This window comes from Battus philenor, unplaced genomic scaffold, assembly GCF_028537555.1.
Source record: "Battus philenor isolate CCGP_79_NKW_IND1 unplaced genomic scaffold, ilBatPhil1.0.hap1 SCAF_5, whole genome shotgun sequence".
NCBI lineage: Eukaryota > Metazoa > Arthropoda > Insecta > Lepidoptera > Papilionidae > Battus > Battus philenor.
In genome coordinates, this window is record NW_027181715.1 from 2830206 (window position 1) to 2838814 (window position 8609).

The following is an 8609-nucleotide window of genomic DNA, read 5'->3' on the forward strand; positions in this document are numbered from 1 at the left end:
TTCATATTGGTAATCTATAAGGAAGGACTGATTTCCAGGTGTGGACCTTCTACGGCTGATGTTTTTTTTTTAATATGGCCTCCGTTATTGAGGCCTCGCGTACATTCCCCTAAGTACGCGAGGCCACAATAAAATTCTTGGGTACGCGGGGACAATGTTTATTAATAATTCATTCACTTTCTAATTTTATTTCCACTCTCCTGCTTCGTCCTTCGCAATTTCTCTCACTCGTTGCGCTTTTTTTCTTACATGATTTTTCATTCCATTATCATTCATACGTCTTTTTCTTCACCATTTCCTCCTGGACTGCTTTTTACAACTTTTATTTTTTTTTTTGGTTTATCTTTCTTTTTTTTAAATGTCTGCTTATATTTTTTATTGCTTATTTCTATATCATATATTTTTCTTTACCTTTTTTGGAAGATGATACTGGGGCTGGTCAAAGTAAACATGGCTTTTTAATTTAATTGGTCGTTTAAAAATTACTGTCAGCGTAAACAGTAACTCTGTAGTAATGGTAGAATGTAGTAAAAACCTCAAAAAGTAATTAATTATAACCAATCCGTTTAATTTATCTAATGGCTCGGCAACTAAAATAGCTTAAGACGGATTAAAAATTTATTTCCACCCGGTAATGCATGCATTGTATAAATAAACATGCATTCGAAATGGTTTGCGACTTATGTTTGTTTAAGATTTTTTTGATTAATGTAGTGATACTCTTGTAAAAGTTTCACTTGTGGTATGTTTAAATTATATTGAAACGCAATGAATCTTAAGTAGATTTTTCATAGATATTAGAAATAAAGAATTCTTTTTACGGAGTTCATTGGACTCCTTTGTACAAGGCGATTGGTTATAAATGTAAAACCTTAAAGTGGTGAATATATAGGTCATAAGTCAGAAAATAGATTAAAATCTTTTACACCTATCCATCACCTCGTATAATATGATCAATCTAAAATTTATTTATTTTATTGAAGTAAGAGAAGCTTTCAGCTGTACAGTCAAGGACAGATAGTACATATCAATTAATTTTAATTACGTAGTAATTATAATTTTGAAAACGTTATTTAATTTTTTTTACGAAACTATTGATTTTTTGATATATAACCTTTCAAGCAATGGAAGTGCCTTCAGGATGAGTACATATATACAAATGACAAATTATGTTTATATATTGAATTACATATAGTAACACACATATACTCATAGAGACAAACTATTACAGGCAAAGTCGATTTTACTTTTCGTGGACTTTGAGCTCGACCACTTTCTTAGTGCGGCGTTCTTCTACCGATCAAAGACCTGAGTGGCTTATTAATCCTGTTATAAATAATTATTGTAACGAGTTGAGCAGGTATTTCTAAAGAAACTTAAAAGTTTGCCGTAAAAAAAATCAATTCAAGGCGCTCTTAACGCTCTACAAACTTAAACCTTGTAGTTGCTTGCTCGTAGGGATTTTTCCTTCATAAAACCACACCATATAAGCAAATATTTTTAGATTATAGTGTAGTTGAAGCTTATGTTTCATAGAAATTAGAACCGTATTAGTATTTTATGTAATATCAATATCAATCGCGCGGAGTTTCCTTGGATCGTAAATCACGTGCGGCGCATGCAAAATGTTTATCGAATTGCTCCAGTGATGTTGTGGGATTGAAATTGTGATATAGCGGGCTCGTTTTCGGGTTTAATATACCGTTTAATGTTTTTATTGTAGTATAGAGTCATATAGTGATTCAACAATTGATATTGGAAATTTATGATACAATTACTTTTGCAATGATCTTTTATAGATATAATGCGTTTATTTGATTACATCCTAATACGCCTTATTTGAAATATTATCTTCGTAAAATATTGGAAGCTAGGTCAAGCTATTCTTCACTGTTTTCCTAACAAGTTTTCCATTTTTTTTTCCGTAACAACCTTTGCGTTTTAACGTACACACGGAAAAAGATAGATGGATTGGTAAAGTCGTTCTCGATTTGCACATAGACATACATTTGGCAATCCATATTTTTTTATATCGAAGTAATATATAAACTCAACAAGTTTAATATAAAAATGTTTACATTTGAGTTTTGTTATACTTATAACAACTTTTTGTGACTTTGTGATCTTTATTAATAGTTGTGCAATTGACAGACAATAATTGTTAACCATGTACTTGGCGCCATAGTGCCTGAAAATACTAGCAGATGATTAAACAATAAGATAATCTTTCATTTCACACTACAATGGTACGAATAAAACAATTATAAACACATCAAGCTAAAGAAAACAATATACACTTATATAGAATATGATATAAACACTTATAATTAATGGAAATATTATTGCTGGTACAATTGATAAATATCTCATGTTCAGTATTGTAATTCTTTATGTATTTTTAACGCTTTGTCGAGCTTTGAAACTAAGAGATTCGGGTGTACAAGTTTAAGTTCATTATAAACAAGCTTATTATAAAGAAGAAACAGAAGTGTAGGTGCATCTGTAGGTTTATCGATAGGATTTACGACGGTAACTATCGGTTGTCGGAGAAACGGTCCGTCTGTCTCACTTCCTTCACCTTAAGAGCAAACACGGGTCAAGACGCTCGTCTTTTTATATCTAAGTAATTGGCTTTTCTTTAATAAAAATTACGAAAATATAATACCGTATCATATAATATATAAATATAATTAGATAATGTCACTTAACTGTCACTATTTTCTGTAATAAAAATAACAGATAAAATTAACTTATTCAACTTCTAAATCTATTATTTTTTTAACTCTACTCTGCTTCGTATAAAGTAATATAGGAGGTGTGATAAAAATACGGTGAATGAAATTTTATACTAGAAACTACTGTCTAACTAACTAACTAACTACTGTCTAACTAACTACGTCCACTTAAAGGAATACGTTTGATAGTCTAATTCATTGAGATAGTCTGTAGAAAATTTGGACAAGTTGCAACTTGTCTATTTGCTTTTACTGCTCGAAGAGTGAGGTCACATTCATGGATTTTGAATAATACGTTAAAATAAAGTTTGGTTTTAAGTTGCAAAAAGATGCCAAAAAGCTCATTAATTGTTAAAATTAGTGCTTAGATGTGCGATACAGAAGTGAGAATGATCGATCATGAATAAAAGTCAGAGCATCGTTCGACCTTAAAAAGCTGACGAAAATTTGATCAGAATTCGTTCTTAGGAGAACAAATGTGAACTCTGAATATAACAGAGACATATAAAGACGTTTGCGAGATGATGTAATGAAATACAGACCCTGAAAATGGGCCAACGGTTTCCTCCGTCACCACAATTTACCAGGCCACACATCGCTACTGATTTTCGAGTTTTTGGTAAAAAATTTGTAGTTTGCCGATACCCACTTTACCATATTTAACATTAAGCGATTTCCAACTCTCCTAAAAAATCGCGCGGGAAGGAACTCGTTTTGACACAATTTCCGACATTAAAAGAGCGACAGGGCAGTTGAAGGGCCTTCCGAATGAAGCATTTCAGAAGTCTAATCGTAAAATCAACGTTGGGATAAGTGTATCGCTAGTTATGGAGAGTACCTCTTTTTACTAATAAAATTAGTCAGCATACTTTTTACTCATACCTAGTAGTCATAGAGAAAAAGTAAAAAGAACCATCACAACAACACAAAAAATCAAGATATTAGATTATATTTATACAAAAAGTATTTACAATTTTCGATACTTAATCTAGGTTAATAAAAATTTCAAAATGAAGCACAGTAATGGGATTGAGCGATGCAAATAGAGATTCACACAAATTCCATTACATTCGAAATGTTTTAACTGTATGTCAACCGGATAGTTTCATTTCAATCTGCAAATGCATTCCACTTCGCGAACGAGTCCACTATTCGCTAATTAATTTTGATTCGCTCGAAAGGTTTCGAAATAAATTTCGGTGTTGTTATTGCTTCGTCATTATATATTGTGCTTAATGGAAGAAATAAATTAATTGTTTTATTTCTTTTATATCATAAAGTTACTAGTTACTAGTTCGTCTAGACGAAGACCTCGTAAATAATGTTTCCTTGCAATGTTTGTTTTGACGTCCACTTCTGGACATGAACGTCGTCTGTCAATATTGTGGACGTCCTGAGCTTGTCGGTCCGTGGTCTTCACTCCAGAACCTTAAACCCAAGTAGCCATCTATTCTGCGCGCTACGCAGCCTGATGTGAATGGTAAATGGTAGAGCCATATCAACTTGCTAATTCATTGGACTATGTAGCTATTTGATGTGTTAATAATCGTTAACAAACAGCAACTGTCAATAACCACTTCAATTTATAAAATCGACGGTATATTGACATGTCCCCTTATCAGTTTATAACATTGAAGGATGTATGTAAAAGTATTATTTTAAATTTTTTATTTACAAAGCGAATATATCTATAAGTTTTAATAATAAATCAATACGCGTACTTAATTAAAACCATAAATCAGATATTTAAGGGCTATTTTACAACGTTATGCAATAACAAATTAAATAATCTTATTTGGCAAAGATTTAATAACATAATTTTGAAAGGTTTGCATAATGTTTGAATTCTTGTTATTTTTTTTTGGAACAAAATTTGTTTAGTCTTATACTTTTTGTGGCGATAAGAGAATTACATATTAATCAAGTAGCAATGTACATGTCATAAAATGCAAAAGTTTTATCTAAAGCTAATCTTGTTAACCTAGTTTGAAATGTAGTTTCATAATATCGTAGTCGTTGTTATGAAAGTATTATATGTATTGTAGTATCTCGTAGCGACATCGCCTGTCTTCTTTCTATAGCTACTTATTGTTGATATGTCCAAATGACCGAAGATAAATGTAAATTAAACACCAATAAATTATGAAGTTCTTATACTTCACTCATTGACTAACAAAGAGTGTATTTGTTAATATGAATGATATTTATCATTAATTTTGCCATAACACGTCCACTACTCGACGGAGGCTTTTCTCAAAAATTTCCAATGGGATTGATTCGAAGCGGGCCTGCACGTGGCGTCTTTCGACGACCTCAACAAGGTCATCCGTCAACGTGTGACGTACACTGCTCTTGTTAGTTCGTGTAGTCCAGAACCTTAAGGCACCAGCAGACATCTATTAATGATAATCTATATATATATAAAGTGAATGATTGTCTGTATGTCCTTTATAGAAATATAATGCATTTGATAATGTGAAGATTATTAGCAAAGTTGTGGTGCATAAGCCCACGTAGGTTCCTAAGTTAGTACGACAAATTTTTGACAGATGGCGCCACTGTCATAATAATTTTCAAATTTATTATAGTAGGTGACGTAGCAACACGCTTAGGGTACAGCTAGTTTTTAGTGTAATTTAAGATTATTTATTGTACACGCTAGGATACATTTAAATAGTTTAATATAATAATAATAAACAAAAAGTACAATGGGCGGTCTTATCACACGAGGCAATCTCTTACAGACCACCATAGTATGGAAACAGTGTAAGTATAAATAATGGGTAGTTAATGCGTATAAAACATACATTTATATAAACATACACAGACATACGTACATAAACTTACATGCCTTATTTATTATAAGTATGTATATTATAGTAGTATATATATAGTAGTATATTTATAACAAATAAGGTATATTACACATTGTAAATATAAAACAATAATAAATAAAAACATCAAACTGATTTGGATCATTCTTTCCTCAGAAAGAATAAATAAATCGAGGAAGAAAAAGAAATGAATTAACGGATAAATAGGATAAATAGGTTAAGTAAATAATTCTTAACCATTTATATTTCATCATTTTATATTCAGCGGTAAATCATTTCAAAATAGAACGGCCTGTGTGGTAAGAGATAAATAAATAAGGTGTTAGATAAAAAATTAATATCTCGAAATTACATAATATATGGAGGCTTGATCGTTTAACCTTTCATTTTAAAACAGAAGCATGAAACTGTATTTATACTTTTTTCGACAAATTGTTAGTTTTGTCATTTATGACATTTCAAAAGAATATAAAAGAGGACGTCAAGCATCATTACTTAATACTAAGTTTGTTTTTTATTTTACATCTATGACTAAGATAACACAACGATAGTTACCCCTAATTAATAAAGGTAAAACAAAATCAAATTACTCGGACAAAATTAATTTATAGGCTGCCTAGGTATCAAAATTAATTCTATGTCATGTAGGTATGTAGGTCGCAAGTTATCGTCGGCTGTGTAGAATTTATGATCCCTGTTACTCCCACTCGTGTAGCGTATATTTATTATATTAGTTTCGAGGCTGCGTGGTGACAATTTGTCTTAGCTGTACTGGTACAGATAGAAACAAAATGAAGATTTTTTAATGAACAAGAAACATTTATTTGTTATGCCCGACATTAGCCTATCTTAATTTTTATATTAAGGCAAAAAGCTTAAATTCATGTCGACTCCATGTCTGAATTGTCCTCTGTAATAATCAAATAGCTACTCTATGGGGAGTGGGCCCCCACCTTGGCAAACACTGGTCTGGTTGATAAGCAATTACAAAGTTTACTAGTATAGTATAAAAATTTCTTACGAACTTATACCATGTACGATTTGTACGCTTTTCTATATTGTTCTATTGTTTCTGAAGATATTAATGCTGTTATCCCTAAGGCTTTTACAGCTCCATCGGTACTGAGTTCACGGAGCGGAAGGGTCCGTGAACTAGATTTAAACTAGAAACTAAAAGCTGGGGAGACGCCTACCAGTTGCACGGGGACGCTCGCACGTTGTTAAGGCTCTTCGCGGTAGAGCTTTGACGGGGTGTGTTGCTGGAGTGTGCTTGCGGGTTAGGACGGCAGCGTGGACCACAGGCGAGCCGAAGGGGGATCCGGATTCAACCACAGTTCGCCCACGCTGTTTGCGGTTAGGGAGCGGGCGGCCGCTCACTAAAAACGATCGTCGTGGACGCTTTTCTGCTTATTTATACTTGTATACATTATGATAAGAATGCTAGAAGTGTCCAATTTGATATAAAATATAATCACGTTGCGTTCTTCTGTAGTTGAATCCTTCAACTTCTAGCTAAGAGAGTTACAAACGTGCTCTGATGTGAGTAGACTTCACTACAACAAACTCGGAAGTTTTTTTTTGGTTATTCATTTTTTTACATTCATATGTGTCGACAGATGCCTAGTGCAAGACATGGGCCTCTACCAAATATCTCCACATAGATGGGTCTTGCAGTGCCCGAATTCAGCATCTTAACTATGTCTTCGGTTCATCTAGTGTGTGACGCCTTTATTGCTGAAACTTTAATTTTATATTTTATAATGTATGTACAATGTACACATATATAAATTAATATATTATTTTTCCTTTATCCAAAAAAGTTTTGGTCCAGCTTTTCTTTTTAAATCGTCTTCTCAATGTTTGGTTTTTCTATTTTAGTTTCTTGTACCATAACGTATGTACCATTACTTTACTGGTCTTGTTTAATTCTCTATTTTATTGGATTGTAAAGTATTGAATATTAATTTTCGTTTCTTATTCATACTAACGTGGTAAACTCAAACAAAAAATACGAATGTAAAACAAAAAAAGATGAAATTTTCGATGTAACCATAATCCGATTACAGTTCCTACAACCGTCACGTGGGGTGTCTAGGTTAATGAGGTAATAAGATTTACTGGGGTTATTTGGCTTCATGACACAGGCCGCGCAACGATCACGGTGTCGAAGCGACAACTGCCAAATGGTTTCGAATAAATGAAGTCCCAAATTCTTATCCTTACCTACATGTTTAAAAATAACCTTTATCCTTTTGTTTAATTAACTCCAGTTTTTTATTCAGAATTGGGTCATTTTTATTAGTTTTTCTTTTGCTATTGAGATTTCATGCGTATATTACAAATGATTGAAATTTGTAGTATCTTTATTGAAGCAAGCATTTATATGCGCTTTGGAATCGACGACTATTGTTAAAATAGTAAGCAGTAAGCTACCATCGGCTCGGAACGCTTATCTGTTGATAACAGTTGTTGTTTTAAATAAAATGTAACTATTTTTTCTGTGTAAATCATAATATCAATTATATATGAGTCAACAAATCAACTTTCGATCAAACAAAAACCTTTAAATGCTGTAATAATATATTTTTGATTTTAGATTAAAGGCTTAGAAATGAAAAGGCTTAGATATTTCGAGGAACGCTTTTATTTTCTAAAGTAATATCGACATATTTATTAATTTTATATGTCAACTGTCAATCTATAACTAATTTCTTCGTCGTTTGATCATGGCTATTTCTTTAAAATAAAAATCAAAGCCTTAAAGAGTGACATATTATACAAAAACAATTGCAGTGACAGAAATTGCATAATAAATTCACTTCCATAGGATTGATTATGAAACCACTTTCACACGTCATATGGGACAGGAAATTGTTCTATACGATTTGTTCCATGAATGCGTCGCTTTATCATGCGGGCTCTGATATAGTCCATCTTGATTTATAATACCTTAATTATCTATATTCAGGAAATCATTTAGCTAAAAATATTTTAATTTCAATAAAGACGTAGTAATATATATATAATGTAATAATTATAC